The following is a 21,734-nucleotide window of genomic DNA, read 5'->3' on the forward strand; positions in this document are numbered from 1 at the left end:
GCATACCTCTGAAGTTTTTAAATTCTCCAAGGGATTCTGGTTGTGCTGGCCTGCAGCAGCACCGTGGGCCTGCCTGGCTTTCCTGCTGTGGTGAGGGGCTCCTGGTGTCCCCAGTGTGCCAAGAGCACCCAGAGCCACCACAGGTCCCTCTGGCAGGGGGTTTGGATGCTCCCACCACACAGGAAGGTGGCTCAGGGCTCACAGCCTGGAAATCCCTCCTGGAGGCCAGCGCCTTTCACTTGTCCTTCCTGGAGTTCCTGGAAAGAAACGTTTTCTGCCTCGCTGGTGAAAGATATTCTTTCCTTGTGAAAGAGGAACCGTGATATGTGGGTAGTCAGATGTTTCAGAAATGTGGGCAGTTGGATGTTTCAGCAGTCACACAGGACCAGTGGCACACGCGGAGGAGCTGGCTGTGTGAAGTGCTGGGCTGGAACTGCAGATTACTTCTGCAGGATGCTCAGCATTCAATTCCTTAATCAGTTTGGAGGGATTTTGCTTCGTGTGCCTTCTGCAGCTGATGCTGTTCACTGCAGAAGCAGCTCAAAACCAGAATTCCCTGAGATTCTGTCAGATTTCTGTAGAAACTAATTTCATACCATAGCTGTGGACTGAAAATCAAGTTGCTTTGCATCCTTTCCTCTAGAAACACACAATCAAGTGGATGCACACTAAATGCAGATGTATTGGTCCTTGGTTCTTTGTGGACAATGCAGTTGATCTTCTCTTACAGATCATTTTCCAACTTAGATGCATTAAAGAACAGAGTGCACTTAAGCTGTGATTGCCATTCATTTGATAAAGTTGTGAGATGTCCTTGCTTGAAGCAAAGCATTCTTTGTGTCTTGCATGAAACATTCAGCTCGTGTCTTGAGAAAAGGCAATGCAGTTGTCTGATTTATTCAAGTCCATGTCTTCACTTCTAAAAGAAAAAATTACAAATTTTAGGGAAAATTTGAACAGCCTGAAATCATACAAGAGGGGGAAAAAAAGTCTTCATTAATGGAGATATTGCTCAATTGGTAACAGATCTCCCGGGGTTTTGTTTCTGATAAATAACATAACAATGCTTCCCAAAAACAGAGATGTGTTGCATCTTCACTGTGTTTCAGCTGATTTTAATGACAAAACATGTTTATTCATACTGGTGGCCCTTTGTGGGTTTTGGAGATGAGGAGGAAAAAACTGGAAAGGGATACTGTTGAATCAGTCCAGAAATTGGAAACAGCAACTGCGAAGAGGCAGCATGTTTGGGTTTTTGTGAATGTGGCATTAAAGCCTTAGCTTCATAGACATGGAAGAGGTAAACGTTGGCAAGGGAAGTGTTTCTGCCTCTTAGTACTGCTGGCCCAAGCATTTGTGTGGCCACAGAGTTTGATGCGAAATATTAACTTTCTATTTTGCATTATTTTATGTGTGGTGGTATTTTGGCGAATTATTTCAGTAGTCATTTCTCACGTGGATGTGTTGAGTTGCATTTCTAATTCATTGTTTTCTTTATACAATGTGCATTTTCTACTCTAACAAATTTACTGTGGTATGCAGCCTCCTGCACGTTCGTAATTGAGCTTCTACTCCCTGGTATTCCAGAAGAGCCGTTGAAGAGATAAGAAAATACTTCACGTGCTCATTAAAAATCATTATTCCTCTGAAGGGTCACTTGTTTTGAATTACATTTGGAAGCTCGACCAGAAAATAAACAGCAGCAGGTAGTTCTCTTTAAGCAGTCACCCCTGAAGGTGTTTTTCTTTCAGTATGTATTTCCTAATTTCTGTTACCGTATAGTTATATGTTAACATTTTTCCCTTATCACAGCCATTAAATTAGTTCATTAAATTAAGTTTTCAAATGAATCAGATGTTTGAGTCAAGCATCACAAAGCATCAGGAACCTTCAATTCCCAATTATAAAGCTAGCTAGCTGCCTTTTATGCGCTGCTGATGGCTTTCATGAATTTTGTCAGTAACAAAGGGGCTGGTCTGGCTTTCATTGAAACTTAATGCAGATTTCTCGTGCCTGTCAAGAGGGGTAGAGGAAAGCTGCAAAATAGCTTTTAATGATAAGCTGTAGCTGGCTACCTTTGATAGAAAAAGATAGTGTGCCTTGAAAAATAGGCTTATAAAAAGTACTAAAAGGGAAGAATTTTACAGCAGCACAGATAAAAACAGATAGAATCACACACAGAATCACAGAATTTCTAGGTTGGAAGAGACCTCAAGGTCATCGAGTCCAACCTCCAACCTAACGCTAACAGCCCTCCACTAAACCATATCCCTAAGCTCTACATCTAAACGTCTTTTGAAGACTTCCAGGGATGGTGACTCCACCACTTCCCTGGGCAGCCTGTTCCAATGTCTAACAACCCTTTCAGTGAAGAAATTCAGATAAAAAAAAGATAAAAAAGATAAAAGCAGGCAGTTTTTAAGAACATGTGGCTGATGCTTAAAAACCAGTTGGGGAGACTTTTGCAAGTCTCCATCGACGTGTGGGCGTCTGAGCGCTGGGACAGGGTCACAGTGTGGTGCTTGTGGCAGAAGGCCCTTGAAATAGGTAGGGCTCAAAAAGTAAATCTCAGTCTGTGTTGCTTTTAAAACTTGTTTCTGATCATGTTTTGGCAACAGCTGATTTCATTTGCAGAACTGTCACTTTCACTTGAGTGAATTTGGTTTTTGAATGCTTTGCTACAGCTGCCATCATTCTGCTCTATTGTGTGTGAGGTTCAGTGCTGTTTGTAAGGGCTCTTGTGCAGAGGGATTGAAAACCGAGGGGAAAAAATACAAATTTCTTACAAAAAAAAAAAAAAAAAGCAGCCCTAGAAATGGGTGAATGAAGAAGTTGTATGACCCCAGTAGAGCTCACAGAAAAGATTGTGAGAGCTTCCCAGAGGGCATAATTTTTTCTGAGAAAATAAGAACTTAGAAAATAACTGTGCAGACATGACAGGAAGATAGTAAGGGGTTTTCTTTGTTCAGGAACAAATTTAACTTCTTAGTAAAGTAAATACAGTCCAGATGGCTGGAAAGTACAAGATGCTCCCAGGGGTTAGGGTGGAGGTTGGATGAATTAAGCTTTGTAGAAGTCAGAGGTGAACAAGTGAAAGATGAAAATGCAGTTACAGACTTTTTTTTTTTTTTTTTTTTAAAAAAGTATAGTTCTTCCTGAGGTTTGGGGCTGGATTGAGCCTTTCATGATAGTGGTTAAATGAAAGCGTATGAAGAGGCAAAGTTTCTGTTTGTTTATCAGAAAGTAGGAAGAAAATGGATAAAAGCAGTTTTTCTTTTGGTTTTCTTTCAGCAGTGGAGATGGTCAGTTTTAAAGTTATCATTTGTTTAACTTCCGAATATGGTTTGTTTCAACAAATGAGTGTTTTGGTACTTTGTAGCTGAGGAAAAAGATCTAAAGAACTGTGTGCACACTGTTATTACCTTTGCAGCAGTGCTGTTGTTACAAATCCAGCTATGACTTTATCCAGAAATTATTACTGGAAGAAAATAGCACCAGACACTTGAAGTTTACATTGTGAAATGTGTTCAGCTCGTCTACCACCAGGCACGCAGGCTGTGCCATGCACTCAGTCGCTCTGTGGGGTGTGGGGAAAGGCTTCCCTCCAGTCTGTGGCTGCAGGGCTTCCTTTTCCTTTCCTCTTTTCTCTTTCTGGTTTTGGGTGTGGTAGGAGACAAGTTCGGACAGTCTCAGAGTGAGATGTGCAATCACAGTAACCTTGCTGGAACCGCTCAGTAGTAATGCTGCTGAGGTACAATGGGGGTAAACACTTTCACATCAGAGCTGGAGGAGAAATCTGCGTGCTGGAGCAGGTGTAGGGTTGCTGTAGATTTGATGACTTAAAAATAAGAACATGATATGAAAGGAAAAGATGGGATTAGAAAGGAATCAATGGCTACGTAGGTGGTCCAAGCATCGAGTTAGCAGGCATCGCATCATTTCCTAGTAAAGACATCCTGAATGGGTGTTTTCTGCAGTAAAACATCAAAGACAGCTTGCAAAAATCATGCTCTGAAATGACATCTAACATGAGAATGTGTTGGATCTTATTGATACTTTAAAAAAAAAAAAAATAATAAAGTATGAAAAGATTCCCTACAGACTTCGCATTGCTTTTTATCCTTGGGCAGACCATTATTGCTGTACCAGTACTGTAACGGCAAATGTTTAAGTGTGTTTTTTTCTGTGCAAGTCTAATGAGAACAGCGTGTCAAATGCACATACCAGGGTCCTGGTCTTATTATCATATGTCAGATACAGGGGCAGAAGTCTGGCTCCCTGAAATGTCCATGCCTTCCTTGAGGTGAGGATGCTGCAGAGGACGTGTTGGGCTGAGAATAAAAAAGGACTAAATAAGCGCAGGGCTGGTTCCTAGGAGCAAACTAGTATATTTGTAATTCCCAGGCATAGGAGGTTAGTCTAAGGAATGCTGATAGGCAGTTCTCATGACAAGAGCACACATGGCAATAGCAGAAGAGGACCAGCGATAAAGTTGTTGTAAGTGCATTGAAAACTGAATGCAGGAGTTGGAGCAAAGAACGAAAGGACGGACCTGCGAAGGGTGGAGGGTGGGATTTCCTCACGCTTCTAGCACTCTTGACATTTTTGAGCAACTGTGCACTGCTGAGAGTAGGGTCCTGGAAACCACTAGGTAGGAGTGGTTGGGGTGGATAGCTTCTGGTGAGAAGCCAAGAACAATTTTTAAAGTGTGCAGCGCAGCATATTAGTAGATGAAATCTGGTGGTCATAATGAGACTGTAGCAAAAGCTAATGAGTTGGAGTTGACACTGAAAGACTGGTGGAAATGACATTCAGTCTCAGGGACAAGAAGAAAGCAGGAAACCTGGAATAGCAAAAGGTAGGAGAGGAATCATGTTGGGCTTTCACATTTGTATCTTCTTTTCTTCTTAAGAATTTAAGATATATTTTTTTTTCCAATAGAGATTTAAAGTCTAAAGAGTCATAATATCAGAATATATGTGGTACAGGACAAAGAAAGCTGTGAAAATAAGATCAGGATGCAAGGTGGGTAGGCAGGGGCTTTAAATAGCAGTTGGAAAATACTAGATGGCTTTTTGGTGATGATTACCCAAACCTTGGGGACAACTGAAAAATTTTGTGTGTATTGTGTGTAGCTTTTTCTTTTTTTGTAATTAAGGATGAGGGAGCATAGTCCACCTCCCCTTGACAGACCTTGAAGCCAACAGTGAGCACTTGTATTTTGTCTGTTTTGAAATACTAGTCACTGAAGGAGATGCACTATATTCACAAGTGTGAATGAATAGAGCTTGACTAATCCTGCTTTCAGTCAGGATTTCACCTTGTTTCAAGGGGGCGAGGCAGGGCAGAGGTATGCAATGCTCAAATGATTTTCCCGAGGCCAGGCAGGACGCCTGTTACAGAGCTGTGCCTGTCATCCAGACCCTTAAGTCCATTCAGGTGATTTCTGAAACTGCCACTTTTCACTACTTGGACTGCATTTATATCAACTAAGTTTAAGTAATAATGCAGTGCTTAAAATACCCTACCTGAAAAGATCTTTGCAAACTTGCTTGAACATGGTTAGTAATTAAAATAGATTCTAGGCTGCAGCTGTATTCTTTATAACACTGAATTGCTGAGCACTGAGCCTTTTATAGTGGGATCCGAGGTAAATGGAGTAACAAACAAACAGTAAGGGAAATCTGAATTAGCATTTTCATATTTACATGTATTTAGCTGAGCCAGAATTCATAATTTAAGCCTTTTAAAAATTCTTAAATAGCTTTGTCACGTTTGTCTAAAATCAAGTTCTACTTTCTCATGCTAAAGCTTGCACTGACAGTAGTGAAAGCTCAGCCTGAGTAGCAGTGTTACATGGACTCTGCTCTGTAGTTTCTTGCTGTTCTGGTCATGCATCTTGGTGCAGCAACTGTAGGAAAAAATAAAAATGAACTGTGTGTTTTTAATCAGAACCAGCAAATCATTTCTGGCATAGCTTGATACTACTCTGCTCTAATTGTGGAAATATGTGGTATATTCTAAATACTGCCTTGCCTTACAATCTGCATAGTTTGGGTAGTCAAAGCACAGGGTAGTTCTCTGTATAGCATCATCAGTAAGATTAAATTGAAAAGCTTTTAGTGTTCATTTTCCTCTGTGTTACTGAGAGTAATAAAACTAAAAAAATAGCTTTCGAGTAGTCTTCTAAATCTCAGTACAGACTTCAACATATCAGCTGATGTTTTATTTTGCTATCTAATTAAGGTAATGACTAGAGAAATATTTTTTGCTGTACTATTTGTCATTAAGCCAAGTTGCTTTTTTTTTTTTATACTTTACGTTTAGATCTTCAGCATCAACTAAAAAGGAAGGGAGTACTCATGTGCTTGTAACTTCAGAGAAGGTGAGCTATCTAAGACCAGAGGCCCTTTTTGGTAGATTGAGGGTAGTAGTCACTTAGTGCTCCAGGCAGCTCTGAACTAAAACTGATGAGTCATAGAAATGTTGAACATTGAGTGCCTTTGATGTTCTCCTTGATGTTCATCCCCCCACAGAATATCTACATTGTGGGTTCTGTGAGCAATGAAGGGCCTGGTGGAGGCTGAAGGAGCAGCATGCTGACAATGGACGGGGTTTTCTATAATCCCCAGGGACTCTGTAATCCTTATTTCATCTATTAACACTCACAATACAGGTCTGGGTTTTGTGTTTTAGGCCTTCTCTGAAGGGTAAAGCTGATACTATAACTGAAAAGAAGAGGGAGCATTCCCTTCCCCAGCTGTGAGCTGGGACTGTCGTAACTCCTTAAAGAAGGCCATGCTTGGTGTTTCGTGTGGAGATGTCTTCCCTGGCCCTGTGGGCCTCCTTGGATGACAGAGCCATATCCCTTCCTCCTTTCTGAGAAGCATTGAGCATTTTTTTCCATGATCTGTTTAATTCAAAAATGGGGCATTCCAAAATTTCCAATCTTTCCAATCTAAGAGTGGATTTCTTGAGTACTGGTGTAATAATCCTCCTACACAAGCAAATTCTTCTAACATCTCTGTCTGAAGTTGAGGCATTTGTCTGTCTTCATACCATCCAAACTTCTTGAGTTGACTTGTCTGGCGCACTAAAAACATCAAGCTTTCTGTCTTTCATGAGTTTTGTTTGCTTTGTTTTTTTCCTTCTGAAAATAATTTGGGCTCTTTGTAGCACATTTTGTTTTTGTTCTGTTTTTATGACTTGTTCCACTTGCTTTCCTTCAGCTGCAGTGGAGAGAAATTAAATTCAGTTGTAGCCCTGATTAAAATCTTCACTTAATTGAGTTGCAAATTTGTGATGACAGATATTTGTCAGGGTGGTGATGATCAGTACCTCTTTGCATTCCTGGTACCTTTCTGAATTCTGATGATACACTCTGGTTTTATCACTGCTTATGTTCATTTCTCCTCTTTTTCTCTCTTCTCTACATGAAGCTCAGCACAGGGTGTTAATTGCTTTTTCCATGATAGAGTAACTTGTTAATTAGCTGTCAAGAAAATCTAGTCCCTTTGTGAGGCCTGTCTTGCATTTCCCTTGGAGTGTCTCTGATGCTTGCTATCATCACACAGGGTCTGAAGGCCAGTAGATCTCTAGTACTGGAAGTGCCATTGCACATTCCCATATGCTTTTTTTTGGCTTCCTTCAGGGATGATTTGTAGTGGTGATAAGCTTTATTGAAACAACTGTGAACTGAGAAGTTGTAGCGGAAATCTATTCATTAGGCTAACGTAGGAGATACTGTATAGGGTGCAAGGGGTATACTACCATTAGTGCTTTTTTCATCCACTGTTCAAGTAACCACCCAGGTTTTCATAGCAAAGCTCCTCACTGGCATTCCCCATCTTGCTGTCAGGGAATGCTGCAGGACTGAGTCTTTTTACTGATAATAGAGTTGAGGTTTGGGGTTTCTGGCTGAGAGAGGTATATTTTGGTGAAATCCAACAAAGGAGTAGAAATTGCAATTAAAAAAATAATAATCATTAGGCAATGATGCTCAATAATACAACCAAAGTTCTCTCTCTAACCTTCTGGAAGTATATTTGTGTATACCTCTCAGTTGCTGAGCTTTAAGTAGAGAAGTCTCATGGCCCTGATAGTGATTGTACACCACTTCTGTATCCTATTATGTCATCTATTTTGTATGCTGAGAGCTGAGAGTGGAAAAGATGGAAACATGGTTAGATTGTCAGTTGTTTCCAATGAAGAAATCTCTGTTTGGTGGAACTGTTTGCATTCCTGTGGTCAGTGGTATAAGGAAATACCATGTTATGAAAAATTCCCAATTGTTTCCTTAAGGGCTCTTTTAGAGTTGCACAATCTTTTGATGGTTTTGTTTGTTATTTAAAAAAAAAAAAGGGGGGGGGGGGGAAAGTTGCCAGCTCTTCAGTTCAGAACTCAAAATTCTCTTAAATATTTACTAGGGCTTTGCTTTCTACACTCAAGGTTTGGATTCAAACCAGAAGTGTATTTTCTTAATATGCGCTGATCAACCATTATAATGTGAGTAGTTGAAGATTATATTTTCATTCCAGAGGATGTTTCTTTGGGATATCCCATCAGTTCCTTGACTATCCATCATTGTGATTACTCATACTTTCTGGATGCAGCTCTAAAACATTACTTCTTTCTCTGAGTGAGAGGGGAAAGCTCTCAAATAACCAAGTGGCTTTCACTTTAATTCTCGAGAAGAGAAATGGCATCTTTGACACACAAATCCATTTGTCTTGCAGGCTGAAGGCTTCTAACATTTAATGTGTACTTGTGTTTTCAATATCCTGTTAGGATTTGTGTAATATGTCTAATTTTTGACATATGCATTCATTCAGATGTATTCCAAATTTCTGAAGCTGCTCATGTTCAATATTTGTCTTACCGCTGTCATATCTCAAGTTAAAATCAATCTCTCTTCCTAGCCCATTCATCCAAGAATGTCTTCATTTTCCCTGAATTGAGAGCTGGCTTTGAGATGATGTTTACTGTATGACTCTTAGTCCTTTTGCAGATATTTTTCCCCCTGTCCTTGATATGATCTACATCCTTCGGTATTAGATGTGCAATTTCATTTTGGCTGTAGAGGCATTTAATTAATCTTTACTCTAGTGAAGAAAGCTTCATGCATGTCTTAAGCGGTGCTAAGCTCAGCGAAGCCAACTGCTGGTCAGTGCCTACACCAGAGGGTTTCTCAACCATGCTGCAGGAGTGGTAGGGTGGGATGAGAAGACCCTGATCGATTAAGCAGAGTGAATTAGGACATGACACCAATGTTGTGGTACTGTTACAGTTGTTGAGGGTTTTCTTTGTTTGATTATGGGAATTTTAAACTGGGGAGAGGGGAAGAGATTATGAAAATGCGTGCAGTGCTACTGAGGAGCAGGGATGTGAAGGGGAAGAAATGGCTGGTAGCAAAGAGCTGGTGACAAGCAGTAGGAAAAGCGTCTGCTCAGGGGCTTGTGCCATTTCTAGCGTAATGGCTCTAGCGGTCTTCCTCCCTGCTGCCTTCTGCTGACCATTGTAGGGTCTCTGGCCTCCAAGGTAGGGGCACAGCCTGGCCACTGCTTGCCAGGGCTTGCACTGGCCCCATGGTGGGTACTGTGGACTCCAGGGGACTAAAACATGCTGACCACCACCATAAGGGCCACTGGGCCCTGGGCTGACGGAGCCGAGGAGGGCACTGAGGTCTAACAGAGCAGCTGCCAGCCTGCAACACAACATCTCCTCTTGCCGGTGACAGCTACGCTTAAAATAACTGATCAGGAGCTCACATAGAAATAGCATTCCCTTATCTCCAGCAGCGTGAAGTAGATGAAAAATAAACCGTACTCATGCCAAGAATAAATGGCCACGTTCAAGTGTCTAAATTCCTGCTGCTGTGGAGTGCTCCGGCTGTAACGTGGTGCTTTTTGGTGCCAGCCCGTGTCCCCTGCCCTCCCCAGCCGCTGCCATGGGTTCCTGGGTGCGCTCGGTGAGGAGCAAACATGCCCCAGGCCTGCCCCCAGCTCATGCTCCTGCTGGCCTTGAAGGCAGGGGAATTCCAGTAGTGGCTGCTTACCTGGGGTAATGCTGAGTGCCAGCACGTCCTTTGCTCCGGAGTGCAAACTGGCTGAAAACAACGCCAGAGTTTCTTTTTGCAATGTTTATTTTTCTAGTGAGTGGGGAACTAGCTTTCTCTAACACAGTAATGTAGGGAAAGTAGACTCTGAATATCTTGTGACAGCAGTGCCTTACATTAGTTTTGTATCGTTCTACTTACTTTTTGTGCACTTCTTTTTTGAAGTCAGTTCTGTGCAGTTGAAACCACAACAGCACTGGATAATCCACACACTTCAGTAAAGGAGAAAGGGCTAGGCTGCAGTGTTGAAACTGTTGAAGTACTTGTATGTACTCAGAAGACCAAACCTGTAATGCTTGAGGATACAGTGTTCAAGTCCTGGAGGAGTAACAAGGCAAAGCTGGTGATGGTTAAATTTGTTTCAATTTAGATAAATACAAATGGTTAGCTGGTTAGAAAGAAGCACCATCTGTGCCTGATGGTAGAGCTCAATGTCACAAGGCATAAAAAGTCTAATATACGATGAGTCGATCTTTTTAATTAAAATTAATAAAAGCACGTGTTCTGTATGCGTGTATGAAATCAAGGAGCCTGGCCCCCATCCACCAGGAAATAATTGCTTTTCCTCAGAGGAGTGGTTAAGGGAAAAGGGAAGGTGATGGAAATAGATTTTGTTGGGTTTGACTGGAGACAGTTTATGCTCAAAGACTGAGAAGACAAAAGATGATAGAAGCAAACAATCGCTATTTTATTTACTCGTTTTACTTTCATGTTAAAAGATGAAGGCGAGAGGGAAACCCATAGCTGCTTGGTGGTAGGAAGGGGTCAGGGAGAGGCGGTGGTTGCCGTGTGAACTTTGCATGCCAGCAGCTACGAAGCTGCCGGCCTTCAAAGAGGGGAATTGTGTTCTTGATTGTGCTTCTCTTTCTTCTGCTTCCCACCCTGGTCAGGGTCTGCCCGCCCAGCAGCTCAGCAGGCATTTGGCTGCTCTGAAGTTCAGCTGCTGGCCTGGGGAGGAATTACAGAATATGGGTGGGGGTTATTTGACAAAATTCAGCAGGTAGCTGGGTTTGGTTTCTGTTTGCAGCCCGCTGTGCATGAGGCACATGGCTGGGTTCCCCACCCAGGCACTCTTAAATGAGACTTCCCTGTGCTGAGATTTATTATTTTAATGAAGAATACATTGTATGGTATCAAAGTAAAACATAATTAAATTAAATATTCTGAAAAAGAGTTCAAGAAACCTAATGTTGTGTTAATGATTTCTAAAGTTTTAAGTGTACAGCATATTCCAGTAATACTGAAAAGCCTACCATGAGTCATTAATCTTTTTTTCTACTTTACAGGTCAACTGCATTAATAGAGCAAGGAGAGCTGTGGAAAAAAATCAAGGTACCCAAAACATTTTATTACGTGAATTCTTGGCTGTGTTCTTGCTGGTCATTTAGTGTAATGATTTTAATTGGGGGGTGGGGGATAACTGAATTAGCAAGCTGCCACTTTAAAGTGGCTTTATTGAAGCAATTGTGGTTTTTATCTGTGCTTTTTAATCTCGCTACGGTTGTGTAAAATACTTTTGTGGGGAGAAGCTGTGCATTAGCTTTGGGATGAGTGCTGGAGCCTGCACAGCACTGCCTAACACTTGCTTTAAGGGCACACAGAGCTTCCTATGTGCATGGGCAGCAAGATGGCCTCCAGCTGGGTGCTGCCCACTGGTCCAACCATCCCAGCTGAGCAAAGGCAATGCTTGCAGCTTGTCCCTTCGTCACGGTAATTAACAAAATTCAGCACTTTATTTAACTGTTACTTGTATGATTTCTAAAGCTGCAAAAGGAGGAGTATGAAGTCTGCAAAAGCTGAGCAGTAGCTGATATTTTACAAGTTAGGAACTCTTCAGTTTTTATACCTTTTCTAGACACTTCTATTTTGACTTACAAGTGTTACTGTGCTATGGCTAGGATATACAATATTGTGTTCCTCACTTTCGTAATAATAGGCAGCAAACATTCTCACAATGCTTTATGGATTTCCTTTCTTTTTTTTCTTTTTGTTTTTAGTTGGAGAAAGTTTATCTCCTTTATTTGTCATGATTTTGGAAAGAGAGGGGAGTGGATAAGCAGATAGAGCCATAGCAGATGTTATTGAATTTCTTCTTCCCAAATAAATTCGTGTGCATAAAGAAGAAACTGGAGATGAAAGAGTACAACAAAGTTATTTCTGTCCATTGATTATACGTTTAGTTGGAACATAATTTCTTCGACAGAAGCACAGGAACACCTTGCAAATGCAGGGCTGAGGCAGAAGCAAGGAAGAAGTCAAAATGTAAAGCAGACATTTTTTAAGTAAGAGCTTACTGCATCCTTCCATGCTCTTCAAACTGAATAGTGCTGAGATACAAAGCTGTCTTCTTCCCATAAGAATACGTGAAATTGCTACTTAGGAATGCTGTTGTAGTGAGCTCTGCAGCTTTCTGCCCTGTGCAGGAGTTTATGCTAGGTGAATGTATTTATAGCTGTGTAGGTTGTTCATGCGCCACATACAAAAGTCTGATACAGGCAAGAGTACGGTTCATACAGAAGTAATCTCTCAAATTTCTACTTCCAATAGAGTTTTTAGAGAATGATTACATCAAGCGTTTGTTTTGGCTTTGCGATTGGGGAAAAAATAACGTGTGTTTTCCTTTTGAGTGGTGTCCGCAGAGGGTGGGAAGCTGAGAGAAGGGCAGAGCAGCCTACAGTGCTGGTAAAAATGAAAGGTGTCCAGTTCTTGGCCTGCCAGTGGGTGATTACACTTACATGGCAGGCGGTGCAAAATTGCTCTGCTTAGTTGCTGGCACAGAACTGGCAACACAGAGAAATCCTGTCCCAGAGCAGTGAAGCAGTGGCATCATCAGCGTATTCATTGGAGGTACCTTTTATTTCAAGAAATGCTGAGGGACTAAGGAGTCCCTTCTTTGCTCTCTTCCACCTTTTTAAGCAAGGCCTTCTATGGTACCTGGGGTGTTCAAAGCTCCAGCGGTTCCCAGGGGCTCGGCAGGCTGTCTGTCTGGCCGTAGGCGCTGTGCTCCCCAGCGCAGGCGCCCCCAGGCTCTCGGTAAGACAGGAGCTGGCAGAAAGCACAGGAAGGAATTTGTGTGCAACTGGAAAAGAGATACAGGCGAGCCTCAGACGTTTTTATCTGGCGTCTCCATGCTGAAGGAGAGGTTTCTATCTCCTTGCCCAATTTAGACAAGAGATTTTATTCCAGACGTCTTCTTGCCCCTGACTGTACAAAACCTGTCAGATCCTTTTCCTGACACTTTCTCCCTCGTCAGTCCCTCTAAAAGACTTCAAAAGAGATTTTCCCTATTGCAAAAGGAACCAGACATGGTCTTTCTTTACTAGCCCTGCATTCGAAGCATTGATAAGTAACATGTGGCTGGCTCCAGGCTGCAGACTTTCCCAGCAGTTTAAGGAAACACTGCTATACTATAAACTATATATATATATGCTATATACTAGTATATAGCATATATATATATATGCTATATACTATATATATATATACTATATACTATAGTATATATATACTAGTATAGTATAGTATAGTATACTAGTATATACTAGTATATACTAGTATACTATAGTATAGTATAGTATACTAGTATACTAGTATAGTATAGTATATATATACTATATATATATATACTATATACTATATATATATATACTATATACTATATATATATATATACTATATATATATATACTATATATATATATACTATATACTATAAACTATAGGATCCTTCTCCCTTCTCTGCTGCTGCTCATTTGGGTAACATATCCCAGGAGCTATTATTCCCTTCTGTCTGAAGCTGTCAGGATTCACCACTGTCTTTCTGATTGCTGAAAAATAACAAATATTTCTCTTTTTTCCATGTGGGACGAGATTCTTTATTGATAACCCATGTCACAGCTTTGATTTTTTTTTTTTTTTCCATAATGCCTTTTGGATCATTGCTGTTTGGAGCACTTATTTCAGGAGTGCCCTAGCAGAAAGAAAAATATTATTTTTAAAACTAGAGACTGAGCAAGAGGAGCTTGGAATCCGAATGCACTGTCTTCAGTAATTGTTTAAACCTGTCGTGCTGTTTGACAAAGGTCTGAACCAAGCGGTCCTTTCCTTAAAATGGAGCTGGGGCTGCTGCTTCAAAGAAAGGGGATGCCTGAGGACAGCCTCTGATCCTTTTAATAAGAGCAGGGCTCACTTGAAAGGCAAGGCGGCAGGTGCAGGAAGAATGTAACCTGGGGGGCTTATGGGTTTGCTCAATAACTCCAGGCTGGTGCACCGCCTTGTAGCAGTAGGAGAACACAGCTTCTTATTTCCTGCTTTGTTTGGGGATCGAGCTAAAAGCAAACAGTACAAAAATATAGTCAGATGGAAGATGAATGTAAATCTGTGTTCAAATTTCTTGCCTAAATTGCTTTTTTTGTTTGAAAAGAAAAGAAAAGAAAGTCATCCTGGCCCTGAAGTGCAGAGAGGCCAGCAGCAATCCCCAGAAGCATTTAACCTGGTCAGATAAAACTGGGAGTTGATCCTTAACTTTTGGGCTGCCTGCTCACCTCTGCATGCATGGTCCTTGTGAGGAAGGGCAGATGCTTGTGAATCTGTGGGGGTTTTATGCTTTTTCAGTCTGTCTCATAAGAAGCGTGTTTCTAGGCTCTAAGTGGCATTGCTAGTTTTGCTAGAAATTAAAGCTCTAAAATCACCCTACACCCAGCACTGAGGAAGAAGTCAATGCAGGGCAGGCTAGGACAACTACCGAAACATTTCTGTTTATTACCGAAGTTGGAGCTGACCAAACTTTTTGTCTCTAACCTCCCTAAGTATCAGTCTATTGTGTCTCAGTTTCACTCACGGTCCAGGCCCTGTCTGCAGGGTGACTGTGACGGTGCAGGTGAAGGTTGTGCCTCTAACCCGGCTGCTGTGGGCTTTGTGCTGTTGAGCCCTGGGCCTTCAGAGCCCACACAGGGACTAGATGTTGCTCGTGGGGTTATTTTAAGCATGTACTTGAGTACTTTTTTTCACCCAACACAACTTCTGACTCGTACATCTTTTGACTCGTCTGTCTCTTACATTGCAAAGCATGATCTCCATTTTCCTACCAGCCCTCACCCTCCCAGGCCAGCAGTTGTGACGACCATTTACTCAAAATCCATTTAACCTCACCCCTTCCCAGGCTGGAGCAATGGAAACTGCTTAATAAGTGCTTACTGCTGGATACATGCCATTTCAGGCCAATGTGAAAAGCTTGATCACCTCCTTCCATCAGTTCCCAGCTGTACCGTAGGATCTCAGAGGCCTGGGGTCCTCCTGCTCAGTGTGACTTTCTTGTCCCCACTGAGTGCTGAGCCCAGGGTGAGCCTCCTTGGTTTGGGCACTTTTGTCATCTGGGCCACTTCCCAGGTAGGGCTCTTCAAACAGCAGCGGCTTGATAGTCGTATCTGTGTGAATAATGAAGCAGGATATGGGTACAAGTGCAGCTCTGCCTTAAATGACCCTTCCCAATAAATATTTGCGAAAATAAGTTACTTGGTCAGTCCATTAACAGAAACAAAACTAAACATGCAGTTGGGCTTGCGCACATAAAATAATGTTGTAATCCGAATGTCTCATTCTCTGCCATGAATCAATTTGAAGATATTTTATTTTTTTTTAGCATGAGAGGTTTCAGAGCAGGAAAGTCTTTTGGGTTAACCTTCTCACTAAATATTTGTAGTTGCTGACAGTAATATTTGTTCATACTGTGTCTGCAGTCTGCATTTTTTTCCACTTAGAATGGAAAAAGAGATCTGTATAGGGCGTGAAGACAACTGTATTTTCTGTACTTCTCTGGAACTGGAGTTCCTCACTTGTTGGACTGCTTTCCCGTTCAGCTGAAGAAACGTTTTGGAGCTCGGTCCCTGTTGCTTGGCTGGTGGCAGCCACGTGCTGTGCTGGACGTGATGCTGGTGCTGTACCTCCTCCACCTCTCCAGCCCTCCCCGCTGGTGGCAGCGCTCGCGCTGAACTCAGCTGTTCCCTCTGACCGCTTGCATCAAAGCGCTGGAGCTCTGCCCAGATACTCGTAAACAAATGAAACGCGGTGTGGGATATATATTGTGCAAGCTAAAGTAATCAAAGAGAATATAAAAAAGACAAAGGGAGATCCTGTTCGACCGTTCTGCAGTTGTCGCCTTTCTCATGAAAAAGCACTTCTTTTGTATGTAGTTCCTGTTGCTTTATTACACGTATGAAAGGGTTGTGTGGTTTAGGTCTTTGAGAAACATCAGCTTCAACAGGAATTGCCATTTAAAAAGTAGGAGCTGGTTCTTTCTTCAGCACCAAGCTGAAGATTTTCTGTCTTAAGAGATCCAATGTCAAAGTTGTTCTGGCAAGACTTGGCTAAACTTAACCCCCCTCTCACTGCAGTGGAAAGCTGTAAGAGAAGAGCTTTAACAGTGGAGGCTGAGGAAGCTTTTAAAGTACAAGAGGAGAAAGCATCATCTCAGGGTACTTCTAGAATTGCTGCTGTGTCCGCAATCCATGGTTGCGAGGAAGACAACCAAATTCATGCAGCCTTCTAAAGTCTTAGTATCTGATTGAGGCTTTGTGCAGGATTTCTTTAGATAGTATTTCTGTTGTGGACTTAGGAAAAAGACAATATGTCTTTCAAAGGCATTATTTTCAGTAAGTTAAAATCCTGAACCGTGGGCACTGCGCTTTTTTTCCACAAGTACCTGGAAGGTGTTGAAGAGTGCTGGATGGCTCACTGCTCTTTTCCCTTTCCCTTTCCTATGCCCCTATCTCAGAAGCAGTTTTCTGGCATCTGATAAGTTTCTATATCTCATTCCCTGTCAAATTCCTTGGGCCGTGCAATAAACCAGTTTCATGCTAGGCGGGAAGAGGAAGAGGACAGCATGAATGGAAAGTATCCGATTGCACTGGGATCGGGGGAGCTTGGCTGTCGTTTCCAGAGGGAATTGCAGGGAGGGAATGCAGCCGAGCAGTGGGAGGGAAGCAGTGGAGCTCTGGATTGCACCAACCAACAACAACAAAACAAAAAACCAAAACAAAACAAAAAAACTATTTTGAACAAACTTGTTGGTTTTCTGCTTTTTCAGTTGATGAGAGCAGGCTGTTAAAAGTTAGTAGCACAGACTGTGTTATCTTATCCTGTTAATGATGAATTAATGAAGACCAGCTCTGGAAAAATGAGGTGATATAATTACTAGCTTGTGACATGCTGATCAGATTTTCAGCTGTTCCTATGTGATGCTGGAATTGAAGCTGAAAATTTTCATTCAGCATTGCAGATTGGCATACATTAAATCAATAGGCTTATAACTGAAAAAAGACAGATCTAGATACTGTTTCCAAAAGGTAAAATCATTCCATTTTGCTAGCATTATAACTATTAATGAAATTTAAATGTCACCCTATCTCAGCCACACCACGCTTATTTTTTAAAATGCTCCTTAGTCCAGGAGCAAGCCTGTACTTGATGGCTTAAAAATACCGTATCTTTTTATGAGCATAAAAAAATGTTGCTAGATATGTATCAGCTCATCACTGTGACTTACAGTGGAGATTGTTGGGTTGTTTTTTAGCAACCCAGTCTGGTTTGGCTTTATTCATAAGCTGAGTGGAATGAATGAAGAATGAGTGTTTAAAAGTTGAACTTTTTCCAAAATAATTATAAGCCTTAAAACTTCCATCCACTCGATACTGATTTAATAATTTCAACAACAGCCTGTCTTTTTAGGATTATTCTTTTCCCTTTGTGCATTGCACTGTATATAGTACCGCTGACCTTCTTAGCAAATGTTGATATTTAGAAAGTCAGTTTAATAAACACTCTGCTTTTTGTTGCGCCTCAGCTGAAGCTGGATTTACTTCCCAACAGTTCAGTTGTAACAACAGGAGGGCTCTGTCATTCTGCGAACGAGCAGTCACTCTTCACAGAGAACATCTTGCATTCAACTTTGTTAAATGTGGACTGAGTTTTAAGACATGGTTTAGTGTGTACCCTGGCGTATCAGGGTAAAACAATGCCAGTCGAGTGGTTTGCAGCTGAGGCTCTCTTAATTCTGCTCCTAAAGGGCCTGTGCTGTTAGCTGAGTTTTTCCAAGGCTGTAGCCTCTGCTTGTTATCAGCACAGGGTGCTAGGAAACGTGACTTGTCTTGTGTTATCTTTAAGCTGATGAGAGTCTTGGTGAAGAGAGGATGGGGGGAAAAATCTCTGATGTAAAGTGAGTGTGAGTCCATTTTTTATGCTCAGTCTGTATTATGGAATCATTTTTAGTGGTCAACAGTTGCTGCTATTGCGTGGTGTCAATGCCTCCGTATGGAGAAGCAAACACAGGATTTTGCATCAAACCATTCAGATTGAGGTTTATCTATATGGGTGTTTGGAATTAACTGCAATTAGAACTTTGGATTTTAAGTATAATTTATCCATGCTGCTGAATTAAGGTTAGCATAAAAATGATGACTTACGATTGATGAATCAAATCTGTTTGTTTTGATCTTAGGTCTGTGTTTAACTGTAAGGATGTCATAGACCCATTATACTTGATGTAGGCTGCAAATGAAGGTTAAGTTAGTTCTTCTAAGCTAAAGCAGTCCAAGACCCCAAATGTAATTACTGAGCAGCAAAACAAGCCCCTTTGTTTACATTGTTTGCATTCTTTGGATATGTGATCCTTATTTAAAAAAAAAAAAAAAAATAGTATAAAAAACTGTAAAAATAACTGGAGTTACAAGGCTGGTTATAAAATAGCGTATAAATGATATTAGGAGCACTGGCATGCTCCTGTGAAGGAGCAGAAGGAGATAAGTTTATGAATGCTCTCAAAGGAGGAAGCCTGTTGATACCAGTCTCAAGCTTGCAGGAGGAAGTAGCCTCAGAAAATATCAGTGTTGCTTTCAGGATGTTGGTAACTGGACTCTAGTATAGCAAATTCCATTGACAGTTCCCATGTCAGCCTCCCACCTCTGCTAGTTGAAGCCTTTTCGAGACTTTTCCGTGTCTGACACAAACACTGGTGTGCCCATTACAGCCTTTCCAGCGTAAAACCCAAGAGCAAGAGTTGGTAAGATGTGAAGATATTTTTAAATTTTGCATAGCTTTGAGACTTTCACAGGACCCTGTAGCTAATTAGAATATTGCAAGCACTTCGTGGATAGACCTATCAATACGAACAGGTGAATGCAATGCTAATATTTTTAGTAGACAGAAGTAATCTGTGGGAGAAATAAGGCTGGAAATATTATACTTTTGGCTTATCAGTGTTGTTTTTAATTTTATTTCTTTAACCTGCCGTTTCCAGTAAGCTTTTAAAGTCAATACTAATTTCCTGTGGCTTTTTTAGAACTATAAACTGTACATTAGGGTATCTTCACGAATTTATTTGATCATGATCTTGGCAGTTCTTGTAAAAATGACCTTGTCTTTGAAGTGAGTACAGCAGGAATTGTTCATCCAGTACAGCAAGGCAGAGAAAAACATTTAATATGTCCTTTTTGTCAGTAGTAGTTTCATCCTTCAGTGATCATATTTAAATTCCACAACTGATAATTAGTTTACTTATCCCTGAACACTTGAATTACTGCAAAAACACCTTCATCAGGGTGTTTAGTCCCTGGCCATTGGGGTTGAGCTCATAATTTACAGAAGCACAGCTGGAATTGTGTAATGATGTTCACTTTAAATTAGTACTTGCAATCAGTATGGCAAGGGTAAAGAGGTGCTGAACTGAAGTGGAGCTTTGAAAATTGGATAGCTCCAATAGTAGACAGATTTAGTCATTTTTTGCAAAGATACTCGAACTGTGGCTGAAGCGGCTCCCTGCACACTTGTGCTCCCTGCCATGTACACACCAGTGCTTCCATTGTTTTCCATGTAAGCAGTTGCGATTAAGATATGTAATTGGGACAAATAATTTAAGTAGAAGCAGGGTAACTGGCAAGTCACATCCAAATTAAAGACAAGTCAGGCTACAGTGGGTGAGTTGGTTATCAGGTGTGCTAGGGAGAAGGAAGACCTGTGGTTGCAATGATCCTAGACCTCAGGAGGCAACTCAACAGATCTTTCTGAAGGTCTGGGAAGGAGCCAGGGACCAGCAGTACAGGTAGGACAGAGTTTCAAAAGTCAAATGTATACTGGCAGGAACCCTTGGGGAAGTGGTCTGAGGTGTTCCCAGGATCGTGTATGAACTGTTGCTGAGGCAGAGACACATTTGGTTTGTGGTTGTGAAAAAGCATGGAGAAAAGAGGCTTTTGTTCAATTATGAATAGGAGGAAAAACTCAATCAAAAGATCTGAAAAAGGAAGGACAACCTCGTGCTAAATCAACAAGGAATCAACAAAAGGTACTCGACATTTTAGAAGCTCGTAGACAAGTTTTCAAACTTAAGGGGGAGAGGAAGTCAGCTATTGGTGAAGTCAGCTTGGCGTGTCCTGCCTTCTAGGAGTGAAATTGGAAATAATCTTCCAATGATAAAGGTGCAGATTAGCAAAAATCAGCTCAGATGGGATGAAGAGTGAGAGAGGCAAAGCACACAGTCTACAGATAGACCAAATAAATGCCTTCTCCCACCCGAAGGTTTTACAAAATGCCAGTGGGAAGAAATAATTAAAAATGGTGATGTGTGTCTTTTAGCGAGGCCATAGATGCGTCAGAACTTGATGGTCGGAAGAAATCCCATAATTGCAAGGCAGAGGTGACTGTTGATAGACAGCTTCTGGACGTTGAAGAAAGCCTCAAGGTGAAACAGAGGATTTGTTTCAGTAATGAGTTACACTTCTAATTCTGTACAATGAAAAATGCTAGTATTGCTCACTCATCACTCACTCAGAACAAAGAGTGATATCTTGGGCCAAAAGGGTGCTTTGGGGTGCAGCTGATCAAAGAACCTGCAGGACGGGGAGCAGTTTGATCTGATCCTGTGTGCATGGGCTGTGATTTCAAGTGCTTGGTCTCACGTTGTATCTGTGGCTGTTATAGACTGTAATTCACCATCTTTGCAGAAATAACCAGAAGGTTCAATATGGTAGAGTTCTTAATTTAGGAAAAAAAAAATAAAAAAAAGATGAAAATGAGGAAGCTGGTTGTAAGGAAATCGAATCTCACAGGTAGTAAAGCAGCGTATTAGAGGTTGGATAAAATACATGCCCTATATCAAATATGTCATATTCCATTTTTTTCTGCTCTTGCCACTTTTTATTTATAAGAGACAAGGATGGTTTTATGGCAGAGTTAAGGAATCTATTAGAAACAAGGAGACATCTTTCAAAAGCTGAAGCTGTGTTCAAACAAAGAAAATAAAAAGGAAAAAAAATACCCTTTCTCAAATTAAATTTTAAAGTATAATGAGGCTGGCCAAAAGATATTCTGAGAAACAATTCACTAAAGACATGAGAGCCTATGATAAATCATTTATATTGAATCATTTCAGATACTTGCAGGAAATGGAAGTCCTGCCAGACAGGCTGGAGAGCTGATGGATGGCCCAAGTGTGAAAGGAGAGCCCAGAGAAGATAAGGCGCAGAATGAAAGCTAGGTGATTTGTATGCAAGTTGACTTCCCTGCGAAGTCTTCATGCAGGAACTTTGCAGTTGAATCTTGAGAAATGATTTCATACCGAAAAGTTGTTTGT

At 41.2% G+C, this 21,734-nt stretch overlaps 1 protein-coding gene across 5 annotated transcripts in view; it reads left to right on the plus strand.

The window, feature by feature from the left end:
• Positions 1-21,734, plus strand: part of ADD3 (adducin 3) — a 98,282-nt gene that overhangs the window by 23,502 nt on the left and 53,046 nt on the right. For all 5 annotated transcript variants that reach the window (XM_084290065.1, XM_084290069.1, XM_084290068.1 and 2 more), the window contains exon 2: positions 11,401-11,446. The gene's annotated coding sequence lies outside the window, so the exon portion shown is untranslated. The remainder of the gene's footprint in view (positions 1-11,400; positions 11,447-21,734) is intronic.

Source organism: Netta rufina, assembly GCF_964035555.1.
Source record: "Netta rufina genome assembly, chromosome: 7".
NCBI lineage: Eukaryota > Metazoa > Chordata > Aves > Anseriformes > Anatidae > Netta > Netta rufina.